Below are 22,439 nucleotides of genomic sequence, written 5' to 3' on the forward strand. Positions count from 1 at the left end.
CAAGTAGGCTCTTGGTTTTGAGTTCTTAAATTGTTCTAAATGTGAGTGATTTACTACTCAAATCAGAATGCAGCAGACAGTTCAACTAATTTCCCAAATTTTTAAGTGTATTAAAATTTTAAAAGAAGGGATTAAAGACAAAGAAGAGAAAGACAAATTATAACAAAGAAGGAAGATGACTGCCTTGACTAACTCTACTTTTGTTGATTAAATCTATTTGATTTAAAATTAAAGCTTCCTTTAATTTCAATACTAAAAAGAACTCCATTTTATCATGGTAACTCTTCCTTCCCTTCCTCATTTTTTAAAAAGAAGAGTTTAAAATAATGCTACCCATATCTTAACTGTGGAACTGAGTGGAAGCCTCTTAACAAGAGCTTAATATTCTATCAATTGACAGATAGATTTTAATTAAAACTGGAACAGAAGGTTTTTTTCCCCTTTTAAAGTCTCGAATACTTAAATGCAAACTCAAATAGTTTCAAATTCAAATTCAAATTCTATACAACACAGTCATATCTTCTTCCTTCTTTGTTTGCTCTTCTCTAGCTCCAGGAAGAAGACCAACAAAAGAACCTACTAATATTCTATACAAATCATACTCTATTACTACACCAGAGACTTAAATACAAAACAGAGCATAGATGGATTAAACTGCAGGAAAGACATATCAAGAATGCAAATCTAGAATAGCTTTATGGTAGGCAATATAGTACTATTATTATCTCAGTTTTGCCACTCAAGAAACTGAGGCAGGAAGAAATTAAGTGACTTGCCTGGAGTTTCACAATTATTAAGTAATTGAATTTTGATTTAAATTTAGGCCTTCCTGATTTGGGGTTTTAGTGTTCAATCTCCTAGTGTGCAAACTTCTTGAGGGACAGAGGCTAATTTTTGTTTTTTGTCTTTTTTTCTCATTTAGGACATAATAGTGGCTTTAATAAATAATTGTTGAATTGTCTTGAATAAATTAATCCCCTTCTAGGTATTTTGGTTGATAATAGATCAATACTCTCCAATATTCTTTGTTTAATAGTATTTAACAATGGTATTTAATAATAATGCTAGGTTAACATATTGGTTTGAAAAATCCTGAAATTATACCAGTTACAAAAGTGTAACCATTAAAACTGGGCAGACTGGTAGGTTACTGGTTGGAAGAGGCCAATGCTGAATAGAGAGTTTTCTTTTTTTCTTCTTGTTGTTTGGCTTTGTTGATTTAACTACATAGTATTTGGCTTGCATTTCAAATAGAACAAGATTTACTAATATCAAGACTCTAAGAATTCATAGAAAGCCATATTAAAGTAGGAGAATTTATAAAGGAAAGTAATATTTTAGCAGTAGTAGTAGTAGTATTATCTAATCTGTTACTTGTTCTGAGTTAATCATTGACTTCTGTGTTTGTTTATTTCCTGTTCTTGTGGTGGTAGTGTTTTTAAAGGTACCAAGACAGAGTCATCCAACTTTTGTAGCTAAGAAACATGCCTTTTTCCTCTAACAAATTCTTGACTTGTGTGTCTTGGTGTTCTGCATTTTCTTTAAACTTGTTGCATATCTGATCTTTTGCTTTTCTATCAGATGAATGCACCTAGAGAGCATCCCTTTTTAAAGATAATTATTCTGAATCATTACCATAGACTTCCCAACAGTTATTGGTCCTTTACTTTTCAGAGAGTTGAAACAGTTCTGAAACAACTTGATCATTCTCTCTAAAATAAATCCAAAAATCTCTCAAGACTGCTTTTGAAGAGTTTATTTGAATTTAAATTTATAGCAGTAATTCTTGAATGGTATCTCAAGGAGGGGACTTATACTTTATATACTTTTATTTAGAGAACTGTGTGGTGGAGGTCAGAGGAGAATCTGTTTCTCCATGTCCCTCCATGGACCTCTCAAATCCTAGGGGCATGGTTGATCATGTATACAAAAATGATAGAATAGCCATTATTGGCATGCACAGTTAAAAATTCTCTGTCAAATGACTATTTTAATAGGAGATGAAAATTAAGGACAAGGTGTTCTGTATATGAGTGATGGGCATTCTAGCAGGACAACTAAGATCCTAAGAAAATGAAGCCAAAGGTACTTATCAGGGCAGTCCAAGGAAATGTCATTGAACACTGCAGAGCTGGTTTTTGTTTTTCTTGAGTTCCTGTTTGACAGGCTCCATCTCTAATAAAAAGTTAAGAGCTATTTGATTTTAAAATTGACTACCTAAGAATTAAAAGTTCCTCACCCATCATTTCTGTTTACTTATCTTCTGGACTTATCTAGATTTCCATTTCATCTTTATGGATAATGAGAACTTCACTCAAAATGTATATTGCAAGGAGAGCATTCTTAATTTTTAGAAGGATTATTGTAGAGAACTAATTCAACAATTATTTGCAAAGCATGAGAGAGTGGTCCTGCAGAAAAGTTAGTGATCATGGTATCACAGGACCAGAGTTAAACTCCCATCTCTGCCACTTAGTTTGTGCTTTTTGACTTGGACAAATCAATTAAGCTCTCCAGATATTTTTTTTAGGTTTTTGCAAGGCAAATGGGGTTAAGTAGCTTGCCCAAGGCCACACAGCTAGGTAATTATTAAGGTGTCTGAGATTGGATTTCAACCCAGGTACTCCTGACTCTAAGGTCGGTGCTTTATCCACTACACCATCTAGCTGCCCAAAATTCTTTTTTTTTACAAGGCAAATGGGGTTAAGTGGCTTGCCCAAGGCCACACAACTAGGTAATTATTAAGTGCCTGAGACCAGATTTGAACCCAGGTATTCCTGACTCCAAGGCCGGTGCTTTATCCACTACACCACCTAGCCTCCCCTAGCTCTCCAGATTTCAGTTTCTTAATCTGTATAGTGTTAAATAGGAGTGCTTCACAGTTGGAGGGGAGGAAAAAGAGATAAAATTGTTGAGGGGCTAGATTTGGAAGGGCCTGGAATGCCAGCAGTAGGTAGCCATTAGAGGGTTTTGAGGGTAGGAGTGACAATAGATCTTTTCATTAAGAAAATGAATATGACAAAACAGAATAGATGGGAAAGGGAGCAGAGAAGTAGAGCAGAAAGTGATCAGAAAGGAGGTTTCTACAATAATCTGTTTGATAATATAAATGAAAAGTGAAGAATGAATTCAACAGAGACATTCTCCTCCCAGATAAAATGTTCATCTTCCTCAGATATCTCAGTTTGTTACATCTAACCTACTCCGAATTTTTTCTACCTTCTTATATGCAATTTGTGAGATTGTCTTCCCTTTGGTTAATTGTAAGTCCCTTAAGAACCACACTTCAGTCACAACTCTTTTTCTAGCTCTAGTACTTTATATATTTCCAGAAAAGCAAATTGTCAATATTTGCTGGATTATGGAGAAAATAAGGGAATTCCAGAAAACATCTTTTGCTTCATGGACTACTAAGCTTTTGACTGAGTGGATCACAACAAAATGTGGCAAGCCCTCAAAGACATGGGAGTACATGATTGTCTTGTGACTTGAGGAACCTGTATGCAGACCAAGAAGCAACAGTTAAAACTGAACATGGAACAACTGATTGAATTAATATTGGTAAAGGAGGGGCAGCTAGGTGTGCAGAGCACCACCAGCCCTGGAGTCAGGAGTACCTGAGCTCAAATCCGGCCTCAGACACTTAATAATTACCTAGCTGTGTGGCCTTGAGCAAGCCACTTAACCCTATTGTCTTGTCAAAAAAAAAAAGATTGTTAAAGGAGTATGACATAGGCTATATGTTATTACCTTACTTATTTAGCTTTACAGGTAGAGTAAATCATGTGAAATGTTAAGCTGGATGAATCAAAGGCTGTGATTAAGGTTGCTGAGAGAAACATCAACTGTCTTAGATATGCACATGATACCCCTCTGATGGCAATAATTAAATAGGAATTAAGAAGCCTTTTGGTAAGGGTGAAAGAGGAGGGTATAAAAGATGACCTGAAACTGAATATAAAAAAACAACTAAGATCTTGGCAATGGACCCTATCATTTTCTGGCAAATAGAGGGAATGGAATAAGTGTTAGATTTTATGCTTTTTGTACTCAAAGATTATTGCAGATGGTGACTACAATCATGAAATTTAAAGACACCTGTTTTTGGAAGGAAAATTATGGCAAATCTGAACAGTACTAAAAACCCGAGACGTCACCTTGCTGACAAAGATTCATAAATTCAAAGCTTCAGTTTTTCTAATAGCAATGTATGACTATGAGAATTGGATTAAAAGGAAAATCAAGTGCCACAGAATCAGTACTTTTTTTAGTGTTTTTTTTTTTTGCAAGGCAATAGAGTTAAGTGGCTTGCCCATGGCCACACAGCTAGGTAATTATTAAGTGTCTTAGGCTGGATTTGAACTCAGGTACTCCTGACTCCAGGGCTGGTGCTTTATCCACTGTGCCACCTAGCTGCCCTAGAATTGGTACGTTTGAATTGTAGTACTAGAGAAAATTGTTGAGAGCCCCTTATACAGTAAGGAAATCAATCAATATAATTAAATATAATTCATTCAATATAATTCACTGGAAAATCAAATACTGAAGTTAAAGTTTAAATACTTTGGGCACATAATGAGAAGACAGGGCTCATTGGAAAAGACCCTGATGTTGAGAAAGATTGAACGCCAAAGGAAGAGGGGATAATAAAGGATGAAATGGAAAGACAGAGTCATGGAAACAATAAAAATGAACTTGGACAGACTTTGAGAGATAGTGGAGGCAATAGGGGTCTGACATGCCATGATCCATGGGGTCAAGAAGAATTGGACATAACTGGGCAGCAACAACTTTATATTTTGGGAGGAAGTGGTCATGAATGTTTTGTAAGAATATATTTTTGTAACTATTTCAATGAAATTGGTTTCCTTGATAATCCTCTGTGTTTTATTTTATACTTTTAAAAGCATTATTATGAGAAGGGAAGTTCTTCCAGAAATCCTCTGGTTCATTCATCATCTTCTTTTGGAACACCAGAGATTTTACAAAGGCTACTTCCTTTCTTTGAACTTCAGTCCATTATTGAAGATGGTAAAATAAAAACTATTTAAAGTATAATCTCTTTATAATAATAAATGTGTTGTTACAATAAGGACAGTTAGATGTAGCAATGAATAAAGCACTGTTCTTGGAATCAGGAGGATGGGAATTTGAATCCAGCCTCAGATACTTGAACTCACTAGCTCTGTGACCTTGGACAAGTCACTTGTGATTGCCTCACATTCAGGGACATCTCCAGTGGTCCTGGTTCATATCTGGCCACTGGTTTGGAGGAGAAAGTGATTCTGGTGATATATTTCAGCTCCCCCTCACTCAAATCCAATTTGCAAATTTCTCATGGCATCACCTCCCTGATGTCATGATCTTCTTTGAGAATGAAGGACAAACATCATCATCATTATCATCATCATCATCATCTGAGAAAGGGTTCAGTGACTTAACCAGACTGCCAAATGGGGTCTCTAGCATAGGAAAGATTAAGAATTTCTGCAGTAGAGGTATATGTGTTTGTGTGTGTGTGTGTGTGTGTGTGTGTGTGTGTGTGTGTGTATGTATGTATATAAACACTAAGAGATATTTGTTTATTGGTTTTATTTGACAGGACTTTGACTCTTCTCTGTTTCCACATCTCCTCCCAGTGACATAGAGAACACCACAGTTTTGGAAAAAAAGCTTGAAGAATGAAGGTGTCATTGACCACAAATAAAAACGAAAAACTACTTCTGGGGGTTAATAAGAAAGAGGAGAAACATCTTATTATTTTGGCTATATTGCCTGAGGTGCTGCTAGGGTATTTTCTTGACCCTTCACTTTTTAACATTTTTATCAATGACTTGGAAAAAGGTATAGGCTGATCAAATTACAAGTAACACACATAAAACTGAGAAGGATTTGCTTACACCTTGGTTAGAAGGATCCAAGGAAATCTTGACAGGGGTAGATTATTTTTAAGCCAAAAAAACCAATTTAATAGTATAATCTTAGAAGTAAGCTCTTGAATTTGATTTACACTTAGCTATGGAAGAGTCATGATTAGGTAGGTAGCAGTTTTGGTTTGATTTTGTTTTTTTTTCTGAAAAGTGTCTGGTACTTTTTAATATATAAAATGATAAAGTAACAAAAACTGAATTTCTGGTAATTTTAGGTCATTTTTAGACAGGGGCATATAAGGATATAAAAATAAAAGGTATCAATAATAAAAGTAAATAAGGCAAAAAAGAAGGAAAAGAGAAATGGGGACTCCTAGGAGGGACAAATACCAAAGTGACAACATTTCTGGTAAAAAATCATGCCAGGATTTCAAGTGTGAACCAAAGTTCTTGATAAGTGATAAAAATAATAACTTTTTTTAGTTCTGTTGGGAGCAAGAGGAAGTTTAGGAATGCTTTTTGATGTGGTTGAGAAGACATCAAGATGGCAAAAAGGAAATAGAGGGACTCAAGTCTTTATGATTGGAAATGACAGGTAGTGGCCCTGGATAGTGAAAGAAATAGAGGTGATCCAAGACATAGAAGTGTTTCTTAGGCGTTGGATCAGACTGCCTCAGCTCATCATGCTAACCTTCAATGTATGATAGAAAAGGCATGTTTGAGAACGTTTAGGGGAAGAATACTAGACAAAGAATTCAAACCACTATTGCCACTGGAGAATATAGTAGACTACTTGGGGTTACATTTTACCTTTAATTTTCAAACACAATACTGGATAGAAAGGAAAAAGTTTACTTTAGTAACTAGCTCATAGGTCACTACATAGTATATAATGTAGAACTGCACATACAGACTTAGTCAGGAAATAGCTATTTTCTAACCAAAGAGATATAGAATATAAGGGAAACAAAAATATAACTGTCTGTAAAACCAGGTAGAGAAGGATGATAAAGAGCTTTGTTACCTTAAAAAACAAAGAGAATCAGTACAAGGGGGTGAGCAATTAAGAGAGGTCATGTCAGAGGTATTTAAGGAGAAAAATGTCAGAAAATAACAAAGAGAAGAAATCTGCAAAATATTCACTACCACGGGCAATACAGCTACCATATTTGGTTTCTAACATTTAGTCTAGGATATGAAAGGTACAAATGGCATTAAAGAGAACTTATATAGGGAAAAGCAATTGGATTAGATCAAATGTAAAAGAAAATATTTGCTCTGAAGGCGACACAATTTTGGGAGTATTGAGTAATCAGTTTACAAAGTATCTGAAGGAGAAAATACCCAAAGATGAAGAAAAAAACCATATTGTTCCTTATTAATACCCCAAAAGGCAAACAAATCCAAGAATTATCTGAACTACAACAGTGGTATGTGTGTGTGTGTGTGTGTGTGTGTGTGTGTGTGTGTGTGTGTATTTATCTCAATTGTCTTAAAATCATTTAAAAAGATATCATGGAAATCCCTGGTAAAGGTATAAATACTAGGAACAGGCAAGGTTTTATAAGTGATAGCCTACAGAAAACTGCATATTTATCATCCTACAATTACCAGATCTTGAAAATACACATCACTTACTTACTTTTTAATTTATAAAAAGGGGATTTAATTTGATAGAGGAAATATTGAATTCCTCTCTCCTTCAATAAGGAATCATTGGGTGGCACATTAAAATTATTTAAGATATTTGAAAGTTCTAAGATTTTTTTCTTCTTTTGAATGGTTTCCTCCCCCTCTATTTATGATTCTTCTTTCACAATATGATTAATATTGAAATATATAAACAACTATATAACCTATATTAGATTACTTGCTGTCATGGGGAGGGGGAAAGGGAGGGAAGGAGAAAAATGTGGAACTCAAAAGCTTATAAAAAGATGAATGTTGTAAACTATCTCTGCATGTTTTTTTTTCCAAATTAAAGTAACTTTATGTCAATCAGAAAACAGGAAAGAAGCTCCACATGCTAGATGTGGCTATTCTTCCTCTGCCAGAGGGGAGGATTTGGTGAAGAACAAAGACAAGCATGAAGTTTGATAGGAAAATAAACCTTGAATTTGAAGAGAAAGAGACAGATAAGAAGCTGCTGTAGGGTGCCCTGGCCTACTTGGCACTGGAATGGATGAGCAAGGTCACCTTGGATGGCTGGTTCCTGAAGGGAGGGGAGGTTTTCTGATTTGACTTGATTAGAGACAGTGTGCTATCCCTGGAGCTTCTCAGGGTGAGCTAGAAGGTTCAGGCCAGACTTGGTATTGGTAGGTCAAAGGTGAGCAGGGGTTTGTGCAGGCTTCCTTCTCTCCTCCCCAGCGAGGGGCTGGCCCTGCTCTTCCCAGATGGTGAGGCCGTTACAGGAGCAGATCTGCTTGGGATTCTGGAAGAGGCCAGCAGAGTGAGCAATGATACCACAGGCCAGCCTCTCACCAGAGTTTCCAGTGACCTTGGAGAATGGATGTCCTCCCTGACCCAGGTCATCTTCCCCTGAATCAATGACCAGGCTTCAGCCAATGATGTCCCACACCTTGAGCTGCTCGTTCTCTATCCTGAAGGTTGTCCTTCCATCAACATTAGCATAGACATCTCCCAGGTCTCCCACGTGCCGGTAGGTGTCCTGGGGGCCACCATGGGGCATTCCATTGGGGTTGAAGTGGTCTCTACAGCTGGCACAATTTTGGGTCAAGTCCCCATACTGATGGACATGGAGGCCCTGGGGCCCAGGCTCCAGGACATCGATCATCCCCTCGATAAGGCAGCATGTGGGGGATACTTGTAGGAAACGAATGACTCCCTGCATGGACCCAGGCTGCCCCAACATGGCCACAGCTGCCCCCAGGTTCTGAAGCATGTTGCTTCCCATGCCCTTGAGCACAGCCTGGTGGCCTATGCTCTCCAAGAGACTCTACACCTCTTGGCTGGGCAAGGTGGTGGTCACCAGGACGCTCTGATTCTCCAGGTGCACCTTTGCTCCCTGGATCCCTGCCACATCCCGCAGGGATGCCTGCACCGCGTCCACGCAGCTCTGGCAGCTCATCTGCACTGGGAACTCCAGCGTGCATGCTGGCCCGCTGGCCCAGCTGAGCACGGGCGCAGCTTCAACAGAAGCCATCTTTCTCTCTGCATGTTTTTGAAAAAATATAATAACATTAAAAATAAAGTCAAAACATAAAGAAACTTGTTTAATAACCCTCTAATAAAAAAGAATCAGACAAAACTTGAAGGATGATCTATAGTTACCCAAAATGTTCAACACTGAGAGCGGGATCCAGTACAGATAACAAGTTGAAGAGAATTTTTCTAACAGTGCTGAGGACCTTCATTTCCTCCTCTTTTAGGATGATATCACACTGTTGCGACAAACCCAAGAACGGTACAATACCTCCTTTTGGGGTATCTGTGACAGAGAATGTCATCTGTATCCTGAGAAAGAATTGTGGAGTTTGAACAAAGACCAAAGACTATTACCTTTAATTTTAAGAAAATGTTATCTTATTATATAATCCTGCTATATCTCATACTTTATGTTTTTTCCTTAAGGATATGATTTCTGTCTCATCACATTCAACTTAGATCATTGCATACCATGGAAACAATATAAAGACTAATAGAATAGGGGCAGCTAGATGGCTCAGTTGATAAAGCACTGGCTCTGGGGTCAGAAGTACCTGAGTTCAAATTTGACCTTAGACACTTAATAATTACCTAGCTGTGTGGCCTTGGGCAAGCCACTTAACCCCACTGTCTTGCAACCCCCCCATAAAAAACAAACCTAAAAAAAGACTAACAGACTACCTTCTGTTGGGGGGGGGTAGAGGGAGAGAAGCAAGATTGGGGGAAAAACTGTAAATTCAAAATAAATAAAATCTTTCAAAAAAAAGAAAGATAACCAAGGGCAGCTAGGTGGCTAGAGCAATGGCCTTTGAGTCAGGAGGACCTGAGTTAAAATCTGTCCTCAAAAATCTTAACACTTGCTAACTGTGTGATACTTGGCAAGTCACTTAACCTCGAATGTCTCTCAAAAAATAAAAAAGGCTTAAATATTGAAAAATTTTACTTTACTGTCTACCTACAAGTGCATGGAGGATGTATATTGTCCAGAATTCCAATTATTAAGATATTTGTCCATCTACCTATCTGTCTAGCTAGTTATTCAGCTACCTTAAACAGTACAAATGGATAATTCTGTGAGATGGAACTGAAATTAGATAAATGATAGAGATTGGACTTTACAACCCTTAGGATTTTGCAAAGCTTGTTTAATGACCCTAAAGTGTCTGGAAATGGAGACCTATCTTTCTACTACAGATATTCAACCAATAGGTCTTTGATGTCCAAAGAATTAAAAATAACTATCACTCAGAGGGTAATGGAGAGTGCCTGGAATGTTGGAACTAAATGGCAATGTATAACAGAAGGAATTTCAAAGCACTGAAATGTAAGATGCTATTGAGGTAAAATATAATCAGAAAAGAAGATGGGATGGTCATGGTATTAAGAATGAGGGATGACAGGTAGACAAACTGAAAGTCTGACTTGTGATGTTGGAAGAAATTGAGGATTACACACCCCTTGCTAGCACCAGCATTACCCTCTTTTCCCTTCCCACCCCTCTGTCCTAGTAGTTGCATCATCTGTGATGAACTTAGGAGAGAGCATGGACTAGGGTCCGCAGAATGAATAAGCATGGATAAATTCTAATATTCAATAATGAAGGGTCCATCCACATGGATGAGATCACAGATGCAATCGAGTATTTGAATGCTATAAATGAATTATCTATGCATATTGTGGAGTCCTTTCTTTCCCAAAAGCAAAGTGGCTAATCAATTTTGAATTGCTTTATTTACAATTAATTTATTCAAAGAGAATAGGAACCCCCAAAGAGGGTAAACTCTATTTTAAATTTGATTCTCATCAATAGAGAGAAAACTGTTTTCTGGATGGAAATGATGAAAACCTTGAAGGCAAGTGACTACTCCATTTTTAGAAAGCTGCTCGAAGAGAAAAAAATCTGGGAGTAGTCAGAAATAAATATTGGATATTTTGAAAAATAAATTTCAGGAAAGAATTAGAATAAGTGATTTTCAAGAATGAATATGTAATCTAAGATTCTATAGAGGAATTGGAAACTCTCAAAAATGAGTTTGGGAAAGGAATTCAATGAGAAAAGGGAATTGTCTAAAGAGAACAGTAAGAAAGCACAGAGAAGTCACAAATCAACTTAGATTTTTTTAAGGAAATGTGTAGAAGATGAACTAAGAACAAGTAATAGCATTGATACAAAATTGTATTATGATTATTAAAAAATAAGCATTAGAGCTTAAAATGAGTTTTTTTTTTAATTTGTAAAGGGAAAAGAGGAGAATCAAAGAATGGAGAGTACTGCTGTCTGGGGTAGATGTCATAATGACTGATGATAAAAATGGTAGAACTTCTCAAATCTTATTTATGTTTTCTCTGTTGTAAGTAATGAGAATTTTACTGGGAAGGATGGAACCAAAATAACTGCCATTGATGAACTCAAGTCACTTGGCCCAGATGAAGTATTGTAAGAATGACAAAAGTGATTGTTGAACCATTGAGTGACTTTTTTGGAGAATTATAAATGTGTGCTAAGATTATAAAATGGTACTACTTGTACTTGTCCCATTTTTTTTAAATGGAAAAAGTTAGGAACATGCATATTATAAGTCAGCAAAAGCTTGGGCTTCAATTTGTGGCAAAATCCCAAAATCTATCTCTATAGATGGTTAGTAATCATCTAGAATAGGAAGAGTTGATAGCAAAGAGCCATCATGACTTTATCAAGAATAAACAATACCAATCTGACCTTAATTCATTTTTGACATGATTATTAACCTTATAGATGAACTGTATCTATATTTATAACAAATTATTTCTTATATCACAATTTTGGAAAAGCGGTGGAAGAATAAGTAAATTTAGGTTCCTAAGATTAGTGTGGCAATAGTTCAAAGATTGGATGAATGATAGACAAATAGATAGAGAGTCTATTGCGGCACAGCTAGCTGACATAGTGGATAGAGTACCAGTCTGGAGTCAATAGTAACTGAGTTCAAATCTGACCTCAGACACTGAATAATCACCTGCATATTCTTGGGCAAGCCACTCAACCCCATTGCCTTGCAAAAATAAAAGCAAACATACAAACAAAAAGTACCCCTCACTTAAAGAGAGAGAGAGAGAGAGAGAGAATATATTGCAATTTTTCTGGCAGTTGGTAATGAGGGTTTTTCCTGGATGAATGCCTCTTACCAGAATAATAAACTACAGTTGGCATTAACATTTTTGCATGTCTGTCATGTCTGTCCTCTCCATTCTTACCCATTCAGATGGGTCTTGATGGCACTGATAACCCAGCTATGATGCCTGGAAATGATGGTGTCTCTAGATGTTGTCAAGGATTTAATAATCCTTCCCAATTGTCCCTTTCTAAGAGAGGCCTTTTAATATCAATTTTTGGGGTCTTTTGCTTGTTTGTTTTTATTCAGGCACTTGAATCTTAATTAGGACAACTAGATCTGCTATCAAATAACTCTTTTGCCTTGGACATATTACCTCTGAGAGTCTCAGTTATCTTATCTATCAAATTAAGGTCAATTTAATGACCTGGGTTAACATCCCTTGCAACTTGAATAGCCTCTGAATTTGATACCTTCAACACTTTTTAGCTGGGTGACTCTGGGCAAGTCACTTAACCTCTGACTTCCTCAGTTTCCTTAACTGTAAAAAAGAAGGAATAGTACCTCAAAAAATAATTGTTGTGAGGATCAACTGAGAAATTTGTAAAGTGCCTAGCAAAGTATCTGACATATAGTAGACATAATAAATACTTACTCTCTCCCAACTATTTGATTCACCTAAAAGTGAGTCCTGATGAGTTCCCTTACTGCTTTACAAGTTCTGCTAATACAAATACTTGAAAGTCTTTCTAAGACTTTGTGCTTTCATAGAATACTCACTTCACTTAATTTCGAAGTTGAGGTATACATTGATGGGATTACTCTCAAATAGATTTAGGTTCAAATCCTGACTCTGACACTATGACCGTCACCAGATTACTTAAATACTTTGATGCACTGATGCATCCATATTATGGATCACAGCCAAGCATTGGTTGAAGATATTTCCACACCAACTGAAATAACAGACCTTTAATATATTGACTTAATTTCTGTTTAAATAAATAGCCCCTATATCATAGGATGGTTGAGACTGATTTGCAATGCTCAAAAAGTACAAGCACATTTTTGGGGGAATTTCTAGCTTTGTTTCTTAAGTCTTGGTACTTAAGATCATGGGTTTTAGAAATATTTCCATTTAAAATGAATTCTTCATTCCCCCTAGAGAAAATGAATGAATATGTTTCATGTGTGAGGTAGAATATTTTCAATGAGAGGTAAAACCCATTCTTAATGCTTTATGGTTATTCATTTCATTGCATGCTGGAGAATCTTGGGCCAGTTTCAAATTGATATGTACTGAGCATCACTTGCAAAGTGCTTTGAGATTGTCCTTGGATGAAAATAGCTTTATGGTATTGGTACTAATTAAATAATTCCTTGTTTCAGTTGACATAGGACATGAGCGTCAGGAAGTCCATTTACCTGGAAGAATGAAATTTACAAACTATTAAAGTTTCAAGGTTACTAAACTAGTAAATCCAGGGAATGCTATGGATGTAATTTTTGAAGGATATTTGTTAAGATGGAGACAATTCAGAGTAGCTCCTGAATCAATTTGTGCTTTGTGGGGATTATTTGAAGGGGGTAGGGATGTTTAGCTGTATATGTGAAGACTTGAGGGAGATAGTTAATGGGTTGGAAAGATTCTCAATTCAATTCAATATATATTGTGACTTCTATGAACCTTTTATTTGAAAGAGATACTAGAATAGTTCTATTTGATCCCTTAAAGTGGGTCTGGAGGCAGAAGTTGAAAAGAGGAAGATTTAGATTTGGTATAAGGAAAATTTTTTTCACCATTTTAACACAAAAGTGAAATGGGCTGCCTTTAGGTCCTGTTATATTTTCCTTTACTAGAATTTTTTTTTTACCAATAGCTATGATTGTCTGCTATATTGTAAAACAGAGATCTCTTGGACCACAGCTCTCTTGAATGTTGTCTGAACTAGATGAATAGATGGTTTCTATATGATTTTAATATGTAGATGTATTAATGAAAAAAAGAAATATATACATGTGTAGTTTTCTAAGTCAATATGTGGCCAACACATCTTTATGTGTAATTTAGTAGACACTTTTTCATGTTGATACTATTGTTGTAATATATTATTAGCCACAAGGATTCTAATTTTTGTTTTTTTTTTTCTTTATATCACCATTACTTAGCACAGTGCCAGGTGCACCAGTAAGCTTTGAATAGATTCTTGTTGATTGATTGAGTGAAGAACAAAAACATTCTGTGTTTCTCTGATTTTGTTAAAACTTTCTAGCTTTCTTAGCTCTATGATTCTGCATACCACAGTTCAGATATTTTCCCAGGCCTGCTGATTTAATCATGTCATTTTCTTCTTATAGACCTTCAGTGGCTTCACATATCTCTGGCTCAAATAATTTGCTAACTCCTGACCCTTGTCTTCAAAGCTTTTTACAGACTAGTTCTGTTTTATTATCTCTTATCTCTAGCAATAATGTAGTCTGTACTCTTTATTCTTGCTGAAAATTATCTCCTAGCACATCCAGTCTTCCTTTTCCTCATCAAATGTTTGCCAAATGTATCTCATCATCATAAATCTTTTAAGCTCTAATAAACTCTATAAACCAGCAGAATTCCTTAAAATATTTTCTCTGTTAAAGGAAATATATTTGATTTAAATAATATCTTATAGCTATTTTTTGTATCATAAACTAGATGTGAAAACATTTCCTAGAGGTATTCTGGAAGGATAGTTTTGTTTGTTTGTTTTGTTTGTTTGTTTTTTTTGCAAGGCAAATGGGGTTAAATGGCTTGCCCAATGCCACACAGCTAGGTAATTATTAAGTGTCTGAGGCCAGATTTGAACCCAGGTACTCCTGACTCCAAGGCTGGTGCTCTATCCACTACGCCACCTAGCCGCCCCTCTGGAAGGATATTAATAGGACAATGCAGGCGGTACAATGAGTATGGGAAATAAATGGTGATAGAGACTGACAGAAAAAAAAATTAAGGAATTTCATGTTAACCCTAGGCTTAGGAGTGACTAAGTTTAAATTTCATTTTTGAATGTAAAAATAAATAAGGTCACATCATCTTCGAATTAATTTACACAAAGTTAGCTCTGTTTGAAGAAGGAGAAATGGAGAGAGAAAGAGAGAGAGAGAGAGAGAGAGAGAGAGAGAGAGAGAGAGAGAGCGCTATTCCCTTCAAATATGTATCATTCAAGTAAGTGTGACATGAAAGATATTACTGCCTAAGGAACCCTGGTGAGAAAGGTAGCAACTGAAGCTGTTCAGCTTCATTTGATAGTCTAGCTCTCTGGCCCATGTTTTAGAGTCAATATTTATTCCAATAGAGAAGAGACTATATTATTTTATTCTCCTACGATTGCTTCTAGAAACACTTCTCTGGAACAATGTGATGGGACAGATTTCTTTTATTTTGAAAATAAAGTTCATTGGGCTGGCTAGGTGGCGCAGTGGATAGAGCACCAGCCCTGGAGTCAGGAGTTCAAATCTGGCATCAGTCACTTAATAATTACCTAGCTGTGTGGCCTTGGACAGGCCACTTAATCTCATTTGCCTTGAAAAAAACTAAAAAAACTAAAATAAAAAATAAAGTTCACTACACTAACTTGCCATATGTTTCATATGCTGATCTAAGCCTAATTTCTGCCAGATTGCTTTTCATTTTCTGCAGGAACAAATTGAATTCATTTTGGGGAGTTATTTATCTTTTTAGGTTTATCAAACAATGGATTGTTAAGTTCAGTTACTATAGTTTATAATTTTCCTTGTTTATTCCTTTTCCAATTATAAACCAACATCAATTGGTTTTGATGACTGCTGAGTTTCTTCCTCTTTCTTTTCATTTTTTTTAATTCTTTCTCTTTATTTTAGGCCTTTTGCTCCTTCAAGTGAATTTTATTTTTTTCTGCCTCTGGAAAATATCCCTTTACTTGTTTAAATGGGTAGATCAATAAATATTCAAGTTAATTTTAGTAAAGTTGTCATTTTAAATAATTACCTTGGCTTAATCATGACTATTTCTCCAACTTAAAAGTTGTTCCTTATTTCTTTAAGGGATATTTTGTAATTGAATGTATGTAGCTATTGAGCCCAATAGATTTAGGTAGATTAAGTACTTAATATCTCTTTCATTTTATAGTTATTTTGAATGGGACTTCTCCTTTTATCATTGCAGTCTGGATTTTGTTATTAATATAAAGCAATGCTATTGATTTCCATAAGTCTGGAAGCAGCTTCAGTTGCAGCCTCTCTTTTCAGATGTTCTCAGAGGTTTTATGGGCATCATCATCTCCATGTCACATTTATTCTGAGTAATAATGACTGATTCAATCCTTCACATTTTTTAAATTTCAAATTAACTGAAGCTCTTTATTCTCTTTAGTATCTTGGCTGATTCCCTAGGTTTTCTAAATAAACCATCATTCATCAATAAATACCAATAGTTTTATCCCCTCTGCTTATCTTTATACCTTTATCTTTCTTGCCATATTGCTGCTATTAGCATTTTAGAACTATAGCAAATGATTGTGAAGAAAAGGGACATTCTTGCTTCATTCTTGTATTTGTTGACAAATTCATGTGGTTTTTAAATGTTGCCTTTACTTTGTCTTCTCAAAGACTTTCCTAGAGTTAAATATCTTTTCTTCTAAATTTTTTAACCTCTCAAGTATTTTTGAGAGAAATTTTATCTTGGATTTAATTTTTTTCATATTCAGTTCATTGAATCTTTGAATTATGTTTAGGAAACCTTAAATTCTGACCTATATTCATTACTAATTTCTTCTTTATGGATTTTATTTCTCATTGACTCTCCTGAAGTTCTTATACCATGATTTTTCCAGGTACCTGTATTTCATCAGGAATTGGTTCATTTTGTTTTAAAATGTTTGCCTAAAATTTCTTGGAGAACATAGTATTGATTCTTCCTTTTAGTTTTAGGATCTTCTCTGTTCATATATTTACTTTTCCTCTTGAGAGGCTTTTGTTTACAGCATTTCCTTTGGAAATCTACGATGTTGCAATCTTTTAAAAAACTTCTCACTGTTACTTTCTGATTCTTCTGATTCTGAAAGCTGCTTCAATCTCTAACATTATAAGATATGGGTCCCTGTCCTGAGTACCTTCTGGGGGAACAAGCAAGACTCTGAGTTTCAGTCCACTTTCCTTTAATCCTAACAAGTATAAATATACTGATTTTCTGCAACAAGTCCTCTCTTGTCTCTCTTCCTTTTCTTCTTGCCACTTTCTGAAAAATTTGAAAGTATTTGGGTCAAAGCCTGTCTAGTTTTCAGAGACACTAATCTAAGTTTAGGCCCTAGTTAGAAGGCAACACATTTTCAGCCTCTACCTTTTTGATTGGGTAGAGTTAACAGCTACTTGTTTCTGGATGGAGATCATTAGAAGTGGGATATACTAGCAAATTCTCTGCAGAAAAGAGAAGAATCACAATAGGATATTTTTTTTCAGGTTATAAGAGCTTTATTTCTTTAAAGAGTAAAAATTTTCAGTAGTTTATTTTTTACGGAAATAATATTTTATTTATTTATTTTCCCAACTACATGCAATGGTAGTTTTCAACAATCTTTTCTTTGCAAGGTTTTGAGTTATATATTTTCCCTCCCTCCATTCCCTCTCCTCTACCAGAAAGCAATCTAATATAGGCTATACTTGTACAACCATGCTAAACATAGATTCATATTAATCTTGTTGTGAAAGAAGAATAAAAATCAAAATAAAAAAGTAGAGACAATTTTTAAAAATTGAAAATAGTAAGCTTTGTCTTGCATTTAAACTCCAAACTTCTCTTGATGTGCCTTTTAGAATTGTCTTTGATTATTGTTCTGCTGAAATGACCAAGTTCATCGTGGTTGATCAGCACCCAATGTTGCTATTGATGTGTATAATTTTATTCTGGTTCTGATCACTCACCATTAGTTCATGCAAATCTTTCCAAGCTTTTCTGAAGTCACTTCCCTCATAATTTCTAATAGAAAAAATAGTTTTCTATCACATTCACATACCACAATTTATTCAGCTCTTCCCCAGTTGATGGGCATCATCTCAATTTACAATTTTTTGTCACTATGAAAAAGAGCTGCTATAAATATTTTTGTACATGTGTTTCTTTTTTTATGATCGAGTAGTGGTATTACTGGATCAAAGAGTATTCAGTTTTATTGCCCTTTGGGAATAATTCCAAATTGCTCTTGAGAAAGATTGGATCAGTCCACAACTCTATCAATAATGCATTAGTGTCACAGATTTACCACATCATTGATCATTTTCCTTTCTGGTCATATTAGCCAGTCTAATCTCAGAGTTGTTTTAATTTGCATTTCTCTAATCATAAATGATGCAGAGCATATTTTTCATATGATACAGAGAGCTTTAATTTCTTCATCTGAGAAATATAATTTCACCATTTGTCAATTGGGAAATGACGTGTATTCTTATACATTTGACTGAGTTCTCTATATGTTTTAGCCAGGAGTCATTTGTCAGAAACACTAGTTGTAAAAATTGATTCCCAACTTAATTGTCTTCCTTTTAATCTTGGTTGCATTGGTTTTATTTGTGCAAAAACTTCAATTTAATGTAATCAAAATTATTTACTTTACATTTTATAATGTTCTCTTGCTCTTCTTTGGTCATAAACTGCTCTCTTCCCCACAGGTAAACCATTCTTGTTCTCATAATAGGCTCAGGATGTCACCTTTTATGTCTAAATTCTATACCATTCAACCTTATCTTGGTATAGGGTGGGAGATGCTGGTCTATGCTGATGCCATACTATCTTCCAGTTTTCCCAGCAGTTTTTACCAGAGTGAATTCTTATCCCAGAAGCTGGAATATTTGGATTTATCAAACAGTAGATTATCATAGTCATTCATTACTGTTTCTTTTGCATCAAATCTATTTTGCTAATCTCTATTTCTTAGACAGTACCAAACAGTTTGATGACTGATGCTTTATAATATCATTTTATATCTGATATGGCTAAACCGCCTTCCTTTGCATTTTTCCATTAATACTTTTGATATTCTTGACCTTTTATTCCTCCATATGAATTTAGTTACTATTTTTTCTAGCTCAATAAATTGATTTTTTTGGAAGTTTGATTGGTATGGCACTGAAGAAGTAATCTAATTTAGAGAGAATTGTCATTTTTATTAAATTTGCTCAGCCTCTCCATAAACAATTGTTATTTGCACATTTATTTAGATCTGATTTTATAGTTGTTTTCATATGTTTCTGAGTTTTTCTTGGCATATAGACTCCCAAGTACTTTATGTTGTCTATAGTTACATTAAATGGCATTTCCCTTTCTATCTCTTGCTGTTGTGTATTGTTAGAAATATATAGAACTACTGATGATTTTTGTGGGTTTATTTTATATCCTGAAACTTTGCTAAAGTTGTTAATTGTTTCGCTTCATATGGTTTTGGTAAGCCGTGTATTGTGGGATTCTGGGTTTTAAACCACTCTGCTATCTGCTTCTGTTTTATGGGAGAGTAAATCCCATTCATACTCACAGTTATAATTACCAACTCTTTATTACCCTCCATGCTATTTCACCTCCATTTGTACTTTTTCCCTTCCTTTTACCCTATCCCTCCTCACCAGTGTTGTGCTTTAAATATTTCCCTCAATCTGTCCCTCCTCCTATCAGTCAAACTCCCTTTCCTTCCTTCTTTCCCTTTTCCCTTTTTCCTTCCCTCCTTTCTATCAGTCTATTAGTCTCTCCTTCCCTCCCATTCCTCTCTTAATATTTGAAGGATAAGATACATTTCTTAACCCAAATGAGTCTTCTTTGAGTAAAATCCAATGGAAGTAAGATTCAAGCACTTCTCAACCCCCACCTTTGTTTCCTTCTACTACAACAGGTTCTTTGTGCCTCTTCATGTGATGTAATTTACCCCATTTTACCTTCCACTTCCTCTTATTTTATTATAATCCCTCCCACTTTTAAAATCATTTCATATTCAAATCTTCAGCCTAAATATACTCCCTCTAATAGACTTACCATTCTCAAGAGTTATATGAATCTTCCTCCCAGGTATGGTTATAAACAGTTTAATCTTATTGAATAGCAATCCTTTTTTCCCATTTACATTTTCATGTGTCTCTTGAGAACCCTTTTTGAAGAGGAAATTTTCTATGAAGCTCTAGTATTTTCATTAGGAAAATTTGAAAGTCACTTATTTTGTTAAATGTCCATCTTTTCACCTGAAAGTGTATACTCAATTTTGTTGTGTAATTGATTCTTGGTTGCAATCCAAGCTTCCCCTCGAGAATATCACATTCTAGGCCCTTTGATCCTTTAATGTTGATGTAATCATGTCCTGTCTAATCCTGACTGTGGCTCCTTCTGGCTGCTTGCAGATTTTCTCCTTGATCTGACAATTCTAGAGTTTGGCTACAATATTCCTTGGTGTTTTCATTTTTCCTCCAAAGCTTTATATGTAGCCTCCCTTCTGTTCTGCTTTTCTGAGCTAGTGTTTTGTCCTTCCTTAACTCCAAGATAATTTTGTTTTCTTATTAATATTTTATTTGTGTTCCAAGTACATACAATAGTCGTTTCTACCTATCATTTTTGTAAGGTTTTGAATTTTACAATTTTACAATTTTCCCCCACTCTGCCATCCCTCCCTTCTTCCCACAGAAGACAATCTGATAATATTTACATTGTTTCCATGTCATACATTGATCGAAGTTGAATGTGTTGAGAGAGAAATCATATCCTTGAGGAGAAAATACAGTATTAGAGATAGCACAATTATGCAGTACTTAAGACACTTTAAAAAATTGAAGGTAATAGACTTTGGTCTTTGTTTAAACTTCACAGTTCTTTCTCTGGATACAGATGATATTTTCTGTCTTGGGTACTCTAAAATTGTCCCTGATTATTGCATTGATGGAATGAGCAAGTCCATTAAGGTTGATCATCACCCCCATGTTGTTTCAGTGTACAAGGTTCTGGTTCTGCTCATCTCACTCAGCATCAATTCATGCAAGTCTTTCCAAGCTTCTCTGAAATCCCTCCAAGATAACTTTCAATTAAACCCTGCTCTTCTCTGAAATTTCTTATTCACTTTGGAATTTGTTGCCTATCCCAAGGGTCTTGTGTTGTGGAAGGGGCTTGATTGAAAGCCGTTACATATTGAAAACCCTAGAGACTTGCTTACTGCACTGAGTCAATTTTAGGACATCAGGATAAGAAACACTTGAGACTTTCTTTCTGCACTGGGGATATCAGTCATCCATTCACTGGGTTGTTGGTAATGGTGAGATTACCCTAGGCTATCTCTGGGTTCTCTGCTCAGGGAAATGCCAGGGCCTTGCTGGCTAGGTTGGGTTAACTAGACTAGCCTTGTCAGGTTTGGTTTCTGGGTCTTGGGCGTCCACATTGGAGCTTTTCCAGCACTAGAGTTTCCAACCCACCCGTCATGAAGCCCAGACTGAAAAAGCCTCTGTTCTCACAACTGAGGATCTCAGGTTAGTCCCCATCTCACCCAGAACTGGTGTGCTGGATCTCTGCTCTTTGCTTCCCCATGGCAGACTTTGCTGGAAGATGCTTCACTCTATTCTTTTGTAGGTTCTTTTAATCTAAAATCTGCTAAGAGGCTTGATTTGTGTTGTTTTTGAGGGAAATGCTGGAGATCTAAACAAAATTCCTCACTACTCTTCTGCCATTTTGGTCAGAAGTCAATATGAATGTTATTAACAAGACCTCAAGTCACTTTGTGTCCCTGCAATAAAGTCTGGTTGGGGGGGAGTATCTTGAGTAAACTCTTTAAGGGTTAGAATTCTCCATTGTTAATTCCAAAGGATTTTAACCGTGTCATCATTCTTACTTCTTGGACCTATAGATTCAACTACAGTTGCTCCCCATCTGGTGTATAATTTCTTTTTTTGAGGGGAAGGGAGTTTAGAGAACTAACAGGGATCCAGAGAAAAGAAAATGACTAACACCATTTTGATGGTCAAATGATCAAGAAGTTTCCAAAATTCCACATTCTAATAATGATCTTTGCTAGTCCTGTATTTGGGATCAAAAATCTATCTTTTTTTTACCACCTCACACCTCTCAGACTGGCCAATATGACCAGAAAGGATAATGATCATTGTTGGAGGGGGTTGTGGGAAATCTAGGACACTGTTACACTGTTGGTGGAGCTGTGAACTCATCCACCCTTTCTGGAGAGAAATTTGGAATTATGCCCAAAAGACAACAAAAATGTGTATACCCTTTGATGCAGTCATACCACTACTGGGTCTATGCCCTGAAGAGATGATGAAAAAGGGT

At 35.7% G+C, this 22,439-nt stretch overlaps 1 protein-coding gene and 1 pseudogene across 1 annotated transcript in view; one reads left to right on the top strand and one right to left on the bottom strand.

Annotated features, from left to right (window-relative positions):
- Window positions 1-22,439, top strand: part of LOC141495412 (guanine nucleotide-binding protein subunit alpha-14) — a 408,685-nt gene that overhangs the window by 144,716 nt on the left and 241,530 nt on the right. The gene's annotated exons all lie outside the window — the stretch shown is intronic.
- Window positions 8,191-8,943, bottom strand: LOC141495410 (copper chaperone for superoxide dismutase pseudogene; annotated as a pseudogene).

The sequence above is a fragment of the Macrotis lagotis genome, chromosome 8 (assembly GCF_037893015.1).
Source record: "Macrotis lagotis isolate mMagLag1 chromosome 8, bilby.v1.9.chrom.fasta, whole genome shotgun sequence".
NCBI classification, from domain to species: Eukaryota; Metazoa; Chordata; class Mammalia; order Peramelemorphia; family Peramelidae; genus Macrotis; species Macrotis lagotis.